Genomic DNA, 19517 nt, shown 5'->3' on the forward strand with positions numbered 1-19517 from the left:
GGACAGTGGTACCAACTTTGAGGAACTGGGCAATGGTCAGGGTAGGGGCTGACACTGATTACTGAGTTGCTTTAAAATAACAGATTACATAAAATATCTTGGTTCTATGGCATCTATCTCAATGCACTCAAAAGGCATAGATTTCTGAAGGCACCCCTCAAACACTCCACTTCACTAGGCAGTATTGACAAGTGCCTGCAGATATCAGCTGCCTAGAGTCCACTAGAATTTCCCAAGTGTGTGTAAGGCTTGGGTGGGAGAAAGTAAAACATTTTGACATTAGACTGAGCTTCTCTATTTTATAATATACTATGCATGCTATTCCCCCTAGGAATCAATGCTCATGAATTCATTAAGTCTGGGGACTGTGATATTTTGCCAGAATACAAAAAACAATCGTCTCCAACCAGAACATAAATTGCAACATAAAAAAAAAAACTTTGTAATTTAATTTTTTAGTGAATATAAGAAGATCTATATGACTGTAGCTTCAGTGCACTAATAATAGGATGCAAATGAGATAGGAACATATTCATACTCAGGAGGTAGGTGGGTGGGAGACAGCTTGGTGGCTGGAAGAAAGGATACCCCCGTCCATTCCATATCTACTGCAAAACCAATAAAAGCAAAGTGAACTAAGTGCCTTGGCTATTAATTACTGATTGAATATTTAAAGTCATACTTCCCACAGCTGATAACCAGCTTGGTTAATTTAATAGTAAGAGACTCCTGTGTGCATGCAGTCATGCACACACATGCATGTGCATGCTGTGATTTGTGGAGGCATGCAGCCACCTCTGCAGGCAGCTAAGCAAACTATCCTCTGCTGGCTCAGCCTGTGTCTACGTGGGCAACTTATCTTGCTCATTTATACTGAAGACTCATTAGATAGTCAAACAACTCTGATTTTTTTTCCTGAGTGATTGGAATGAGGAGATAAATTAAATCTGCATTTTGACTCAATGTAAAATTAGCCATTTCTTCTCTTAAGGACTATCTTTGAGTTTCCTCCCAGGAGGAGACAATTTTGTGAGGTCCTTTGAGGAACTACTAGGTGTCCCACATACCTGACAGGTCATGGTGAGGAGCTGATGCCAGAGAACACTCCTTCCCACCCTGCCCTCCTAGGATAGCTCCACATTCTGGGCACCAGCCTCCAAAAGTAAGCGGGAGAGGAAAGATCCGTAGGAACACAAACATGGCAGAGGCCTTGAAGGTCATACTCTTATTTTATGGTGCAAAAACTGAAGTCTAGAGAGAAATTTGTCCAATGTCATCTACTCAACCCTCAGGGCTTCTGTTTTCCAAGCTGTCCCTTAAAGTTTCTGTCTCTGTCATGCTCCACTTTGGCTTTTTAGGTAGAAATGTTTTGACTTTGGCCCTTTTTGGTCTCCCTTAGTCTTTGGATAACATAAGCTTCTAGTTTCTTTTTTTTTTTTCAATATATGAAATTTATTGTCAAATTGGTTTCCATACAACACCCAGTGCTCATCCCAAAATGTGCCCTCCTCAATACCCATAACCCACCCCCCATCAACCCTCAGCTTGTTCTCAGTTTTTAAGATTCTCTTAGCTTTGGCTCTTTCCCACTCTAACCTCTTTTTTTTTTCCTTCCCCTCCCCCATGGGTCTCCGTTAAGTTTCTCAGGATCCACATAAGAGTGAAAATATATGGTATCTGTCTTTCTCTGTATGGCTTATTTCACTTAGCATAACACTCTCCAGTTCCATCCACGTTGCTACAAAGGGCCATATTTCGTTCTTTCTCATTGCCATGTAGTATTCCGTTGCGTATATAAACCACAATTTCTTTATCCATTCATCAGTTCATGTACATTTAGGCTCTTTCCATGATTTGGCTATTGTTGAGAGTGCTGCTATAAACATTGGGGTACCAGTGCCCCTATGTATCAGTACTCCTGTATCCCTTGGGTAAATTCCTAGCAGTGCTATTGCTGGGTCATAGGGTAGGTCTATTTTTAATTTTCTGAGGAACCTCCACACTGTTTTCCAGAGTGGCTGCACCAATTTGCATTCCCACCAATAGTGCAAGAGGGTTCCCATTTCTCCACATCCTCTCCAGCATCTATAGTCTTCTGATTTGTTCATTTTGGCCACTCTGACTGGCGTGAGGTGATATCTGAGTGTGGTTTTGATTTGTATTTCCCTGATAAGAAGCGACGTTGAGCATCTTTTCATGTGCCTGTTGGCCATCCGGATGTCTTCTTTAGAGAAGTGTCTATTCATGTTTTCTGCCCATTTCTTCACTGGGTTATTTGTTTTTTGGGTGTGGAGTTTGGTGAGCTCTTTATAGATTTTGGATACTAGCCCTTTGTCCAATATGTCATTTGCAAATATCTTTTCCCATTCCGTTGGTTGCCTTTTAGTTTTGTTGGTTGTTTCCTTTGCTGTGCAGAAGCTTTTTATCTTCATAAGGTCCCAGTAATTCATTTTTGCTTTGAATTCCCTTGCCTTTGGGGATGTGTCGAGTAAGAGATTGCTAAGCTGAGGTCAGAGAGGTCTTTTCCTGCCTTCTCCACTAGGGTTTTGATGGTTTCCTGTCTCACATTCAGGTCCTTTATCCATTTTGAGTTTATTTTTGTGAATGGTGTGAGAAAGTGGTCTAGTTTCCACCTTCTGCATGTTGCTGTCCAGTTCTCCCAGCACCATTTGTTAAAGAGACTGTCTTTTTTCCATTGGATGTTCTTTTCTGCTTTGTCAAAGATTAGTTGGTCATAGGTTTGTGGGTCTAGTTCTGGGGTTTCTATTCTATTCCATTGGTCTATGTGTCTGTTTTTGTGACAATACCATGCTGTCTTGATGATGACAGCTTTGTAGTAGAGCCTAAAGTCTGGGATTGTGATGCCTGCTCTTTTGGTCTTCTTCAAAATTACTTTGGCTATTCGGGGCCTTTTGTGGTTCCATATGAATTTTAGGATTGCTTGTTCTAGTTTCAAGAAGAATTCTGGTGCAATTTTGATTGGGGTTGCATTGAATGTGTAGATAGCTTTGGGTAGTGTTGACATTTTGACAATATTTATTCTTCCAATCCATGAGCAGGGAATGTCTTTCCATTTCTTTATATCTTCTTCCATTACTTTCATAAGCTTTCTATAGTTTTCAGCATACAGATCTTTTGCATCTTTGGTTAGATTTATTCCTAGGTATTTTTATGCTTCTTGGTGCAATTGTGAATGGGATAAGTTTCTTTATTTGTCTTTCTGTTGCTTCACTGTTAGTGTATAACAATGATTTCTGTACATTGATTTTGTATCCTGCAACTTTGCTGAATTCATGTATCAGTTCTAGCAGACTTTTGGTGGAGTCTATCGGATTTTCCATGTATAATATCATGTCATCTGCAAAAAGCGAAAGCTTGACTTCATCTTTGCCAATTTTGGTGCCTTTGATTTCCTTTTGTTGTCTGATAGCTGATGCTAGAACTTCCAGCACTATGTGAAACAACAGCGGTGAGAGTGGACATCCCTGTCGTGTTCCTGATCTCAGGGAAAAAGCTCTCAGTTTTTCCCCATTGAGGATGATGTTAGCTGTGGGCTTTTCATAAATGGCTTTTATGATGTTTAAGTATGTTCCTTCTATCCCGACTTTCTGAAGGGTTTTTATTAAGAAAGGGTGCTAGGGGCGCCTGGGTGGCACAGTCGGTTAAGCGTCCGACTTCAGCCAGGTCACGATCTCGCGGTCTGTGAGTTTAGCCCCGGGTCGGGCTCTGGGCTGATGGCTCAGAGCCTGGAACCTGTTTCCGATTCTGTGTCTCCCTCTATCTCTGCCCCTCCCCCGTTCATGCTCTGTCTCTCTCTGTCCCAAAAATAAATAAACGTTGAAAAAAAAATTAAAAAAAAAAAAGAAAGGGTGCTGAATTTTGTCAAAGGCCTTGTCTGCATCGATTGACAGGATCATATGGTTCTTATGTTTTCTTTTATTAATGTGATGTATCACGTTGATTGATTTGCCAATGTTGAACCAGCCCTGCATCCCAGGAATGAATCCCACTTGATCATGGTGAATAATTCTTTTTATATGCTGTTGAATTCGATTTGCTAGTATCTTATTGGGAATTTTTGCATCCATATTCATCAGGGATATTGGCCTGTAGTTCTCTTTTTTTACTGGGTCTCTGTCTGGTTTAGGAATCAAAGTAACACTGGCTTCATAGAATGAGTCTGGAAGTTTTCCTTCCCTTTCTATTTCTTGGAATAGCTTGAGAAGGATAGGTATTATCTCTGCTTTAAACGTCTGGTAGAACTCCCCTGGGAAGCCATCTGGTTCTGGACTCTTATTTGTTCGGAGATTTTTGATAACCGATTCAATTTCTTCGCTGGTTATGGGTCTGTTCAAGCTTTCTATTTCCTCCTGATTGAGTTTTGGAAGAGTGTGGGTGTTTAGGAATTTGTCCATTTCTTCCAGGTTGTCCAGTTTGTTGGCATATAATTTTTCATAGTATTCCCTGATAATTGTTTGTATCTCTGAGGGATTGGTTGTACTAATTCCATTTTCCTTCATGATTTTATATATTTGGGTCATCTCCCTTTTCTTTTTGAGAAGCCTGGCTAGAGGTTTGTCAATTTTGTTTATTTTTTCAAAAAACCAACTCTTGGTTTCGTTGATCTGCTCTACAGTTTTTTTAGATTCTATATTGTTTATTTCTGCTCTGATCTTTATTATTTCTCTTCTTCTGCTGGGTTTAGGCTGCCTTTGCTGTTCTGCTTCTATTTCCTTTAGGTGTGCTGTTAGATTTTGTATTTGGGATTTTTCTTGTTTCTTGAGATAGGCCTAGATTGCAATGTATTTTCCTCTCAGGACCGCCTTCGCTGCATCCCAAAGCATTTGGATTGTTGTATTTTCATTTTCGTTTGTTTCCACATATTATTTAATTTCTTCTCTAATTGCCTGGTTGACCCATTCATTCTTTAGTAGGGTGTTCTTTAACCTCCATGCTTTTGGAGGTTCTCCAGACCTTTTCCTGTGGTTGATTTCAAGCTTCATAGCATTGTGGTCTGAAAGTATGCATGGTATAATTTCAATTCTTGTATACTTATGAACGGCTGTTTTGTGACCCAGTATATGATCTATCTTGGAGAATGTTCCATGTGCACTCAAGAAGAAAGTATATTCTGTTGCTTTGGGATGCAGAGTTCTAAATATATCTATCAAGTCCATCTGATCCAATGTATCATTCAGGGCTCTTGTTTCTTTATCGACCATGTGTCTAGATGATCTATCCATTTCTGTAAGTGGAGTGTTAAAGTCCCCTGCAATTACCACATTCTTATCAATAAGGTTGCTTATGTTTATGAGTAATTGTTTTATATATTTGGGAGCTTCCATATTCAGTGCATAGACATTTATAATTGTTAGCTCTTCCTGATGAATAGACCCTGTAATTATTATATAATGCCCTTCTTCATCTCTTGTTACAGCCTTTAATTTAAAGTCTAGTTTGTCTGATATAAGTATGGATGCTCCAGCTTTCTTTTGGCTTCCAGTAGCATGATAAATAGTTCTCCATCCCCTCACTTTCAATCTAAAGGTGTCCTCAGGTCTAAAATGAGTCTCTTGTAGACAGGAAATAGATGGGTCTTGTTTTTTTATCCATTCTGATACCCTATGTCTTTTGGTGGGCGCATTTAATCCATTTACATTCAGTGTTATTATAGAAGATACAGGTTTAGAGTCATTGTGATGTCTGTATGTTTTATGCTTGTAGTGATGTCTCTGGTACTTTGTCTCACAGGATCCCCCTTAGGATCTCTTGTAGGGCTGGTTTAGTGGTGACAAATTCCTTTAGTTTTTGTTTGTTTGGGAAGACCTTTATCTCTCCTTCTATTCTAAATGACAGGCTTGCTGGATAAAGGATTCTCGGCTGCATCTTTTTTCTGTTCAACACATTGAAGATCTTCTGCCAATCCTTTCTGGCCTGCCAAGTTTCAAAAGAGAGATCAGTCACGAGTCTTATAGGTCTCCCTTTATATGTGAGGGCACGTTTATCCCTTGCTGCTTTCAGAATTTTCTCTTTATCCTTGTATTTTGCCAGTTTCACTATGATATGTCGTGCAGAAGATCGATGCAAGTTACGTCTGAAGGGAGTTCTCTGTGCCTCTTGGATTTCAATGCCTTTTTCCTTCCCCAGTTCAGGGAAGTTCTCAGCTATTATTTCTTCAAGTACCCCTTCAGCACCTTTCCCTCTCTCTTCCTCCTCTGGGATACCAATTATGCGTAGATTATTTCTTTTTAGTGTATCACTTAGTTCTCTAGTTTTCCCCTCATACTCCTGGATTTTTTTATCTCTCTTTTTCTCAGCTTCCTCTTTTTCCATAATTTCATCTTCTAGTACACCTATTCTCTCCTCTGCCTCTTCCATCCAAGCCATGGTCGTTTCCATTTTATTTTGCATCTCGTTTAAAGCGTTTTTCAGCTCCTCCTGACTATTCCTTAGTCCCTTGATCTCTGTAGCAAGAAACTCTCCTCTGTCCTCTATACTGTTTTCAAGCCCAGCGATTAACTTTATGACTATTATTCTAAATTCACTTTCTGTTATATTATTTAAATCCTTTTTGATCAGTTCATTAGCTGTTGTTATTTCCTCGAGATTCTTTTGAGGGGAATTCTTCCGTTTGGTCATTTTGGATAGTCCCTGGAGTGGTGCAGACCTGCAGGGCACTTCCCCTGTGCTGTGGTGTATAACTGGAGTTGGTGGGTGGGGCCGCAGTCAGACCTGATGTCTGCCCCCAGCCCACCGCTGGGGCCACAGACTGGTGTGTGCCTTCTCTTCCCTTCTCTATAAGCTTCTAGTTTCTAGTATCAACAGTTATCCATGAATCTGCCTTTCCTGCAACTAGAGTCAGAGTGCAGAGTCATCTGGAAACTATGAAATATAAGCTCCATCCCACCACGGGAACAAGTAAGGTGATGGGGGAGCTACCCCAGGTCTTCTAAAGGAGATAGAGTTGGCTGGATGTTGTTGAAGAAAGGGACAGTTTTTGAATCTGTTTAATAACTCCTTTTGTATCCCCCCTCACAGCCCCATCCACCCACTCACTGGCCACCTCAGCTGCCCATCTTTCTGGAGGAGCTGGGGGCTTTGTTTTTTCAGACAAACCCACTTGATTAAGAGTCAGGAACCTAGAGGGAGGAAATATATATGTGTACAATATAGCTGACCCTTGAACAACACAAGTTTGAACTGCATGGGTCCACTTGTATGTGGATTCTTTTCAATAAACACACATATAATACTTTAAATGTATTTTCTCTTATGATTTTCTTAATAACATATCTTTTCTCTAGCTTACTTTATTGTAAGACTACAGTGTATGATACATATAACATACAAAGTATTTGTTAATGCACTGTTTATGTTATCAGTAAGACTTCCAGCCGACAGTAAGTAATTAGTAATTAAGTTTTGGGGAATCAAAAGTTACATGCAGATTTTCTACTTTCCAAACATTGATGTCCCTAACCCCCATGTTGTCCAGGGATCAAGTGTATATACATTCAGATGGATATTAATCTACCTGACCACATCAGTGTGTGTATACATATATATATATAATATTTACTGTATGTATGCATTATATATATATTATATAGTGTGTATATATGTGTATATATATATATGTATGATACATATATCATATATATAATAGATATAGGCACTAGCATCAGATGTAGTTTGAATCCTAGCTGTAGCACTTACTAGTTGTATGACCTCAGGTAAGATACTTAGTACTTCCTTGTTTCTGCTTTCTTATATGTAAACTGGAAATAATAACCTGTTTGTTTACTGTTAAGATTTAACATAAACTACTTAGAATAGTGCATGGCACATTGGAATCACTTTGTAAACATTCATCACTAATAATATTAGTGTATTGTTCCCTCCAGAGGCATCTGCATTTTAAAAGTGATTTGACAGTGGAAGGGCAAAGCTTACCTGGACAGAATGCTTAACCTGATCATGAACTCTTGGATAAAGGTATCACCAAAAGGTATTTACTTTTTAGGATAGACCTATTGCAGCATTCCCAACATCCTCCCACACTGTCAAGGCAGTGGATGCCCCGAATGGGGCAGATGTGGCCATCTTTGTGAACCAGAAAAAAAAAGAGGCCCAAGAGGGAGAAGCCCAGCAACAGAAAGTTTGGCTGGGAGTTGGAGGAAGCTGGAAACAGCCAATGTCTTCATGCTCCTAGAGTTTCCCTCACTCCTTCTGGGACTTTTTTCAGCCATAAGCAGTTCTATTTTTCAGCTTTGGCTTTTGCCTGACATTTGAAGGATGAGCTATTAACGGTACTAAATTAATAACGGTTATAGAGTATATTTGAGAAGATCATAAAAAAATCAGTAATGTCATCATGTCAAGAAAAGTTTCTGATGTTTTTTTTAAATTATTCATGTCTTTTATTTTTTTTCCTTCCAACATTGATCCAGAGCTTTCAGAGAGACATTAATCTACATGACCACATCAGAATCCTTGGTTATTCAAGTCCAGCAATATATCTAGTTCTACAGAGATTCCCTGTGGATTTGCCATTGTTGTGGTGGAGTTTTGTAGCTCACCTCTGCTCCCACTGCTCAGCCCAGCCCAGCCCTGCACCTCTTCAATGATGCACAGCTATCCCCCAGACCTCCACTTTGCTCTGATACACACAAATACTGAGGCTTATAATTCAGGGAGGTATAATTTCTCCCAGTGTGACAAGTGGGTGAAAACTCATAAGTGATAACTATAGAGTAAGTTCCTTCTTGGAGAAGGACAAGAAGGGACTGAAGAAAGTATAGTAACCATAATGTATATGTGACCTCTTCAGGACTCTGGAGCTGGGTAACCCTGAGCAAATCATTGAAACTTGGCTTCTAGTTGTGCCCTTGCAAAATATGCTCTGCAACTGTTTCACTGAACTCTAGGTGGAGGATGACAGTTAGTCAGACACACACACACACACACACACACACACACACACACACGTTATAGACCAGCAGAACTGGGGAAGTGCAAAGCAACAAAGTATAAATGCTGGCAATGTCAGTCATGATAACATGAGAGTCATTCCATGGCTGCTGGGTCTTGTGAGGAGAAATGAATGGTAAACCCTCCCAAGGGCTAAGAGGGGCAGACTAGTTTGCCTAGATTCACAGCCTAAGGGTATTTTATTGGAGAGAAGAGCTGCAATGTTGTTGTTTTTAATAAAGCCTTCCTGAAGGCAACTTCTGAATGTTCTCAGGTAGATAGGGAGAAAGACAGGTTGAACAGTTCATTTGGCAATGCAAGTTACCTCTGACAACCTCCTCTGTCTCCCTATTTTCTGTTCTTTTCCATAGGCAGGAAGAGGATTCAAAAAGTGTGTCCCCTTCTTTCTATCTCTTTGCCTCTCTCCTCTAGTGTTCTTCCTCCCTATCTCTTCCCTTTCCCTCTCCTTCCCTCTCATTTCTCTTGTTCTTCTTCCCTCTTCCTCCAACTTCCATGTAGTCTATTAAATTTCATTCAACAGGCCCCTGGTGAGATTTCTGTCTCTGTACTTTGGGGAGGAGAAATCACTGGTGTTGGGGAGATTGCAGTCTGGCTGGGATAGACAGGATTGCAGTTTGGCTGGGACTAGAGTGAAAAGCTAATCTGCATGCTCATTGCAGGCACCCTGATTCATCTGGACACCTGCCTGAAATGATTTTTGCATGAAAACCCAAAGGATCTCCCATATAAAATGGTTAGGAGGTTTTACAATTTGACAGTTAACTCCACAGTAGTTGGATTTGGATTCTCCAAAAGGAGAAGATAGGCCAATTGTTGGCCTCTCAAACTGCCCTTTTGATAGGCAGGAAACTGACAAGAAAAAAAGGAATGGTAGGAATCCCTGGGCTCTGCCTGGGACATGAGTTAAATGACAAGAAAAAGAGAGGGAGGGAGGGATGTTTTTGATGGGGGTGTTATCATGAGGGACCACTCAAATGTTCTTGCATAACCAAGGGTCAACTCATTCCTAGTTCCCAAAATAGATAATTGATATATTTTTGTAAATGAATGAATGAATGAATGAATGAAAGTTTGCTTGGAATGAAAGGGTTAGAACTGTGGGCAGTATAATAGGCCAGACTATCCACAGGCCTGAAAGCATTGCAGCATTGACCAGGAGTGGTAGAATAGGAAAGAAGAGATGGCAAAGCCAGTGCATAGTCCTGCCTATATCAGCCTGTATCAGGAGGAGAAACTGGCAAGAGTTGAAATTTCCAATTCTACCTAGGGATCCTCAGGAAATACTGATGCCTATATGCCATCCTTGAAGACTGTGATTGAACTGATCTGTGTGTGACCTTTAGAAATTTTAGGAAGACTTCAGATGATTCTAATGTGCAGACAAATTTAGGATCAATCAGTTTAGGAGGCAATAAAATGAGACTAATGGAACCTGGGTTTGCATTGGAAACTAATGGTAGGATTTTTTTTTTTTTTAATTGAGTTACCTGTAAAAAATCTTTCTCAAGAAAATTAGAGGGCTAGGAATTTATGGTTTTTTTGGCCAACACATTGGTTCTGGATGTCCAGCTGTAATTCTCCATGGCCTCCTCTGGGTTTAGCTATGTCTTTACATAATCTTGGTCTCAAATCACAAGGTCAAATCTCAGCCCTATAACTGAGCCATGAGACCCTAAGCAAACCAGTGGTAACTTTTACTTCCCACCTACTTTATCAGGCATAGAGAAAGCCACATCTACACAAACTATATCATTTAGTGTTCATGGAAATCCTTAGAGGTAGGATCTGTTGGTGTTCTTTTTCAGATAAGATAACTGAGCCACAAAAGACTTATCTGCTTTGCCCCAAATGTTGCTATTGTGATCCCTTGGGCAGGATTCAAACCCAGCTGTAACGCCAATGCCTGTACTCCCTCCAGCCTGAGCTACCTTCCCACACCATACCATAATCCACTATCTATGTGTAAATGGTGGAGCTGAACTCCATGACCAACAGTACCTCACACCAGGATGTGGGATTCCTGTATTCGCCCTCTCCACAGAATGAGATCTATCCTCAAGTTAAACAGCTTCTATATCTCAAGCCATAGATTGTGCAACCTGGTTCCCACCCACAGATTGGCCAAAACCTGATCCTGCCCAACCTGGCAGCAGCTGGCAGGCCTAGCTAATTGGACCCCTTTAGCCCAGACCTGTCAGTAGTTTTTCAATCCAGCAGATGCCATCTGCCTGTGGGACTAGCTGCTGTCAGTGTGGACTCTCAGAGTACAGAGAGCAAGCCTTCAACAGTGAGTAGACCCACCCTAGCCTGCTCATCTGTGATCTTTCTTCTCAGGGAAAAATAATGAAAGAATCGACCCCTGGAGAACAGGTCTAAAGAGCCTTAGCTGGCACCCATATACAGGTACAGAAATAGACCAGGCATCTCAGCCAAGAAAGAGCACTGGTCTGGAGGCCAGGAGGTTGCATTCAAACCTGTCTTTGCCATTAATCTGCAATATGTCCTTGAGTTCTTGAGTAAATACCTTGACCTGCTATGTCACTGATGAAAAAAGAAAAAAAAATACTTGGACTAAAGTTCTAGATTATCAGTAGATATTTATAAGCTTACAATTCTAGAAGACTACAAGACCATATTTCTGTATCCCGTGAGAAATTATCCATAGGGGTCTAGGTTTCTGAAATATCACTCCTAGAGCTTAAGTGAGGAACTTGAGTGGTGATGGAAGTCCAGTTTAGATGCCTCTTCCTTAGAGGGATCTCCCTGATATCCTGGGAGCAATCTTCTAATTACTTCTACTTGTGATGCTGTGGTTTGCTTTCCTCACTGAAGTCTGTGGGAAGAAGAACCCCATGTGCCTTCCTCACACGGTCATAAGGTGTGCCTTACAGTAATTCATTAATCCAAAGTAGAGTGGAAGAATAAAAATGAATGAATAACTGAATGATGATTTGGTTCCAAGCACTGAGGCAAAGTAAGAAGAGAAGCTATGCAGTGGTACAGAAGCCTTTCCTGATGTCACAAATGACACTCCAGTGGTGACCAAACAAGGAAATCTAATTTGAGTGAATTTGTAACAGATGTTCAATTCCTGCCACCCATTGCTGACCACCTATCTCCCAGTCAAGACTGTAGTGCCTTGTGGATGCTAGTATGGCACTCCTTCAGGTAGCAGCTGGCTTTGAGGGCCTGGGTCATGGGGAGGAAACCAAGGTGCCTGAAATGCAAACTTTAAGAAGGTGACCCTCAGTGAAGCTTACTGCCCCTGGGAGTGAGCACTTCTGTAAATCTTGCCTCCTAGGCACCTCACTTTGTCTCGCTCCAGTACAGGACTTGCTATTAATTCATAAAGAGCACAATGAACATGGAACCAGGTGAACTTGGTACAAGTGGAAGTATTGTCCCTTAGCAACCATGGTACCTTGAGCTGGTCACTTCATCTCTCTGGGTCTCTTTGTAAAATGAGGACTCTATTCCTCATTATTAAGGAATATTAAGGATTATTAAGAGGAATAAATGAACAATGTTTCAAATGTGACAGTATAAATGAGTGAGCCTAGACCAATTCTTGGCACACATTATATTGTCAATTAATGCTATTTGAATCAGTTTATCAGTGACATCATGTTGCACTGTGCCCCCTCTCTCTCCAGCTATATAAAGGGGAAGCTGTTGAGTTGGGTAGCCAGGTAAGGTTAGGGTTGTGAGGGTGACTGTTCAAGGCGGTGGCTGGGTACCTGTTTACCCAAGATCATTGCTGGGAGCCGGAACTTGCTGAAAGGCCTGCCACCGCCCTTCCTTTCTCCCCCGACAATCTGTATTTCTGTCTGTCTGCTTGGAAAGAACCCCTTGCTCTGCCTACTCCACCATGTCTCTGGTTCCATAATGCCACAAAGGCTCCATCCCTTCCCCATTAACAGCAGAAGGAGACACCCCTGTGGAATGGCACATTGTACCATGAGCTGACTGATGGCCAGTGAAGAACTTGTTTAGTCAACACTGAGTGGGACCACAACTGACCATTCATCTAGTCACCAATGTCCAACTGCACAACAAGGCTGGTACTGAAAGGAAATCATTAGCACAGAAGACAGGCATTTTCTCTATTAGCTGTCACTCTCAGCCTAATGTTTAGCCCCTTCAGCCTGCCTGACCATTTTACCTTTATTATTTTTTACTCTCTTTCATATATTTGATTTTCTAAGACAGTCACAATTTTAAATACTCTGCCCTTTGTAGCAAACACTAGATAGCTCCTTACTAAATGCATTCGTTTTTTTCTGGGCATATAGCTGGACTACATTTTCCAGCAGCCTTTGCATTTGGGTGTGGCCATGTGATGGAAATCTAACCAATGAAATGTGGGTGAAAGAGATGCTTATCACCTGGGACCTGGCTGTGAAAGCTCCCACTTGCAATCCTACATGCTTTATCTTCATCGGTCCCCCAACGTTACCTCCAGGAGTACCTTGGAAGCCATTTGTAGAAGATGGCAGAGTCCTTCTGCTAACTGGATTTATATGCCTGAGAAACAAACTTCTGCTTTGTTAATAAAATGTAATTTTAGAGTTTATTTGTTACAACCATTAGCAGGATCACATTATGACTTTCTTGGGCCATATAGGCACTTCTACCTTCACGATCTTTTTCTTCCATAAAATAATATTAAAATATGTATTTTACAACAGTGTTGGTATATGAACATAATCTATGCTTTTCTTCTGATTTTAAAAGAAATGAAAGCATGATAAAAGTATCATAATAGTAGACCCTAAATACTGTGCCTATAGCATCCAATGGCTAAGTTGTCCCTGGATATTAACCAGAGTTAACTGCAAACACTTTTAATCCATAAATACACACTATCAAATTATATATCCTCACTTTGGGTTTCTAGGCAACGACCACTGTCCCCCTATGACACTGTTTGTTCCTCTCCCCTGCCTTTGTTCATGCTGTTCCTTCAGCCCAGAGTGCCCCGATCCCTCTCTGCCAAAGCCAGCAGATGCTGTTGGTACCCTGCCCATATCCCATTCATCCAGCTACCTACACTCCTCCTCAGCTTTCTGTGTCTCTGCCTGAGAACTTTCTCTGGTCATGGGAATGTCCTTAGCTTAGAAGTGAGAAGTATCCAGGAATTAATACCAAGAAGCAATGCCTCATCTGTGGGGGATAGGAATTGGTGGATGCATGCTACAGCTTCTTGGTCCCTCAGTTTCCCAGGGAGGCCCCAGTGGGGTTGAGCCCGTTTTCCATGATGCTGACCTGCACAGTAATTCACCCCTGATTGGCCTTGCTACCTTCCTTGTCTCCCACTGTTACTCTCTCCTTTGTGCTTCCTGGGAGCATCTTCCAAATAAACTTCTTTCTCCCAATCTTTGTCTGCTTTTGAAGCTATTCAGGCCAGGATATCCCATTATAGCTTCAGCTCCATCATGAGACTCCATGACTAGCCATGTCCATTGTTCCTTTACCATATCTCCTACCTTCTTCTTACCCTAACACGTCACCAAGATGGTGTAACTTAAACTGCTTCCACATTCTGCTTACGTGTGACCTTGAGGCTATTCTCTGGTTGGGAGAGACCCATACCTACCACTCCTTTGTACCCCCAGCACTGGTGAGTCATCCATAAAGCCTAAGAGCACCTTCACTGTAGGTATTCCTGGCTGCACAATACCCTACTTAGGAGAGAGGCAATGATGGACTTTCTCATTTGAATAGGACTTTATAGTTTACAGCACTTTTACCTTTTCTTGTTGTCATCTTTGATTCAAATGAAGCACATGTTTATTATTTTGGTCGTCTGAAAAGTGACAATGATGAAGTTCTAGAGAAGTGAATTTCTGGTGATTGCATAGGTGATTGTTCAGAGGCCCAGGATCAGGGGTTCTTTCACCCCAAATCCTACCTTATCCCAAAGTGTAGGCTGCTCCCATCTCATACACATGCTTGGTTTCCTTGTGTTCTCATAAGGGCTCAGCAAACCTGATATTATTACATTCATTTTGTAGATGAGAAAATTGTGTCTCAGAGAATAATTTGTCCCCAAATATGCAGTCAGGAGGTGGCAGATTAAATTCCTAGGCCATGCTTCTGCATGGGAAAGAGTGTCAGAGAAGCCTTACCTCTGATGTTGTCATAGCTCTGCTTGCTTTCTTAATAATTTTTCTCCTATGTGCGTGCACACACATACACACAGAGGGTGGTGGAGAAGGAGATAGTGAATGTGACATCATCACACTTGATCGCCAAACTCTGGTCTTCTTGGCTGGCTTTGTAACATCACCATGTTTAAGATTTTTACCTTCTAACACACCATGGTGTATGGGTTATACATTACTCCCACCCCCCAAATTTCTACCATGCCTAAGACTGAACAGGTGCTTTCCATTAGAACTGACTTTGCAAAAACAGACCTTCACTGTGGGCCCAGCAGTGGGTGTGGTTTCCATCCACCCCTGTGAAGCCTGCTTAAGATTCTCATCCATGGATGGGGTAGTATTTTCAGCTAATTTTTATCACTTATACCTTTGTAAATATTAGGGATTTTCTTAGAATGGGATATAGGAGTAAGCATTGAAGAAAAGACAAAGAACTTGACTTCAGTTTTGGTGGCAGGAGGGGTTCTAACAGGCTAAATAGGCAAGGAATGGAATTTGCCATTGAATTCTTTGATATAACTGCTTAGCTATTGTTTGCTTTGCATACTCAGGATTTAGTCTTTCTTTATATATACTTCCAAATGGAATTATCCAAAGACTGCTTAATTCTGGTGAAAAAGGATTTGGTTTAAAGTCAGGTTGACTGTCTTGAGCCCTTTTACTCTATCCTTCACTTAACGTGTGATCCAAAGTAGATCATTTAAGCTTTATGAGACTCAATTTACTCATTTATAAAATGACAATAGTGATAAAGGTTACACCTGGCATATAGTTGGCTCTTGATTCAGATTTGTTGAATGAATAAATGAATGACTTCTGGATTTGTTGAGAGGACTAAGTGAATCAAATCTAGGTGAAATGCTGTAGAGATGACTTGACAATGTTTTTCTTTCAGTCTGATTGACAACTGAAAAGATAAGTGGGTACCACTGAGGGAGCTATTTATGTGGAGATAGCATGGGAGTGGGTTGAGGTAGGGGGACTGCAGCAAGGGCTGAATTCTGGAGGAAGCATCCAGGTAGGAAAGCCCCTCTCAGAGCCTTTTGTGTCCTCTCCAGCCAGTGTCCCCAGCTCTGGCTGTCACTTCTTGCCAGCCTAAGCAACCCCAGGGGAAATGTTGTTTCCATGACAACACTTCATCCCAAGTAAGAGATGCAGGAAGACACCGTCTCTCTTTCCCTTCCCTATGAAACGTATGGGGAGACAACAGCTTTTTGTTCTCTTTCTCCCAGGAGGCAGCTGGGTGACACAGAAAGGAGAAAGGAGGAACTCAGAAACCCTGAATGAAGATGCTGCTTTTGTGCTGCTGACATCCTGATTCTGCCTTACAGGAGGCACAACCAAAATGTCCATGCTTCCTGTTCATTCCCACTGTGCCTGGGTCTGAAGACATCCATGGAGAATCCATGTCTTTACTCTTCCATTCAAATGCCAGCTGCTGTTGGGGGATAGAAATGTCACCTTCATCTCACCCATTTGGTCTCATTCCAAATGTTACTTCCTCAGGGAAGTTTTTCCCCACATCCCTTCCCCAAAGAGCAGGTTGGGGCTCTGGCTCTGTGCTCCATACCTCCTGGCAGCACACCTTCGATGTTGTGCAAAGGGCTTGCCGCATTCTTTGGCTGTGCCTCTAGACTCTAAACAGAAAACTAGTATGCCTAATTCACAACAGTTATTCTGGTGTCCAGTGTAGTACCTGGCATGCAATAAGTTCTTAACTTGTATTTGTGAAATGACAAGACGCGTAAATGAATATCTACCATTTCTTTCTGGGGCTCATCCCACTGTATAGGCATGGATGAGAAAGGGACTGCATATTAGGAGTTGACAGTCTCTGACTTTCCCACTCACTTGCACGAGTTTCTTCAATTCTTAACTACCTGACAAGAGCATTATGAGATTAAGATGGTGCAATGCTTGTAAAACATGAAAGTGGAAGGTATTATCAGTATAGAATGAAAGTTTTCTCATTGTGTCTCTGTCAGTGCACTCCTTACAATCAATCTGTAGCTAAAATCAATGGACATTTATTGAGCATTTATAATGGCCTAAGCAGTGTGCTAAATGCTTTATGTGCATCATCCTCATTGCATTCTTTCAGTGACCATGAGAAGCAGGTGCTATAATGTCTTCCCAGTTTACAGATAAAACAGCTGGGGCTTAGAGAGATTAAATAACTTGCCCAAGTTTGGGAAGTAGTGAAACTGGAATTTGGATCAGACACCCTGCTCTTAGCGACTCAGAGTTTGCAGAAGTTGGGGCAGTTCAACTCTGTAGTGCTCTCCACAAGATTTTATTTCATGGAACTTTCCACTGTCCAGAGTCACGGTGACCCAGTATCTTCATTGGCTGGCTTTACCTCTGTTCAAAGCAAGATTTATTGGTGGAGCTAATCAATTAAGCAATCGTTGTTTATTGAATTTCGCTTCAATTATTCAGTATTTATCGAGCATATCCTATGTAGCCAGCACTTGTGCAATAAGCCATGGAGAATACAAGAGAGGTATATGATTCAGCCTTCATCTACAGGTAGCTTGAAATCTAATGGGGGGGGGTTGGTTAAAAGGGAGGAGATTGACAATATTAAACCACATAAGGAAATCTTAAATTGATCAGTGCAAACAGCATAGTGAAAGGAAGAGAGGGGACAGAGCTTCTCTATTATTCAATGTAGAGTGAGATTCATGAAGACAGTGGTACTTAATATACTTCAAATGCAGGTAGGAATAAGCTAGGCAAAGGGTGGGATAGAAGGCATCCCAGGTACAGAAAAATAGCATTGACAAAAACACAGAAGAAGCATGGAATGTTTCAGCACCCAGTACTGGCAGGAGAGTCATCCTTACCTAAATGTTAAATAGAAGAAACCCAGGCTTTCTCCCTAGCACCCAGCAAAGTGCCTGGCATAAAGTAAAGCATCCATTATACATTTGTGGAACTGAATTCATGCAAATATAAATACAGTCACTGACTTACAAGGAACTTAGCACGATATACATATATATATATGTATATATATATATATATAGTACTAAGTACTGTTTATACTATGATAATTGTGTTTCTATCAATGTGGCAAACTGGATAACATAACTTCCTTCTTATAAAATACATAGAAGTGCTGATAAAGTTGAGCAAATAAGCCATATTTTTAAATTTAGTTGCTAAGAAATTAAGTGAAGTCCACAGAAGAAGAAAAATGAAATAAAATACAAATCTGGAGATGTGAGCAATTGCTATCTTTGGCTTCTGCCAATTCCCAGTGACTTTGGGTCCTCTATTTCCACAGTTGTACAGGGACAAGAGACACAGTCTGGGCCCATACAAGGGACCATCAGGGGTTAAGAAACTCCATATAAGCCAGGACCCTGAGGATTTCACCCTCAATTAAAGATGGGTTAGACACACTGTGTGGGTGCCATGGTGGGCCCTTTAATCTCATAAGGCCTTACTCTTATTGGTGGGCTGTAGTGATGTTTGGGCTTTCTATGGATTAGTTTTTGCTCTTAGTGAATATCTAATAACTACTTCTCAACTCCAGGAATTGATGGTTCCCTAACCTCTGTGCAGAGGCACACTGGTAAATGGCTATAGGTCTCAGGGTGCAATTTAGGTGAAAGATTTGCAGTGCATACTTGTGCAAAGTCCATCCTTAGGTATTCCTTGTCTTGTCTTTAATCAAGCAGCTTGAGTCTATCAACTATCTCAGTCCTTGGGTTGGAGTGAAAGACCATGATTCCCAGATTTAGTTCACCAGACTCAGAAATGTTTTCAGTCATTCCTATCAAGTAAAGTATTCCTTCTGGTACTAGAAAAATCATAATGAACTAGTTTCCACCCTTCCGTAGAAACTATGGGTTTAACATATGACTACTATTCTGACTGTGTTGCCTTTTTGAATAAATATGCCAATTGTGCTTTTGTTAGTTAAATACTTCCACTTGGCCTTTACCACTTTAAGATAGTATCATCTCCATTGAAGTTAGGAAGGCATCTGCTACCATCGAACCTTTCTACGGTGGACAGGTACGACAGAGATTTTCAAGGAAGCTCTTGTCCCCTTCACTAATCTGTTTCTCATTTTTTGTTTTTGTTTTTGTCAAGGAAGTGTCCTTTGAGTCCTCCAGGGAGATAGCAGAATAAAGATGAGGGATTGTCACATGTGATAAATCCATTTCAATTTTTCTGTCTTTTAAGACATCGGAGTTTTTCCTTTACCTTATATCAAAAAAGTTTTGGCTTCTTCATTTACTGTAGATCTATTGATTTCAGGTTTCAGTCAACCTACCAAACACACTATAGAACAATTTCCAGCTTTTCAAGCTAACATACTAAATCTAGAATATCCATTAAGTATACTCA

The sequence above is a fragment of the Puma concolor genome, chromosome B1 (genome assembly GCF_028749965.1).
Source record: "Puma concolor isolate L17-30 chromosome B1, mPumCon1.1.hap2, whole genome shotgun sequence".
Lineage (NCBI taxonomy): Eukaryota > Metazoa > Chordata > Mammalia > Carnivora > Felidae > Puma > Puma concolor.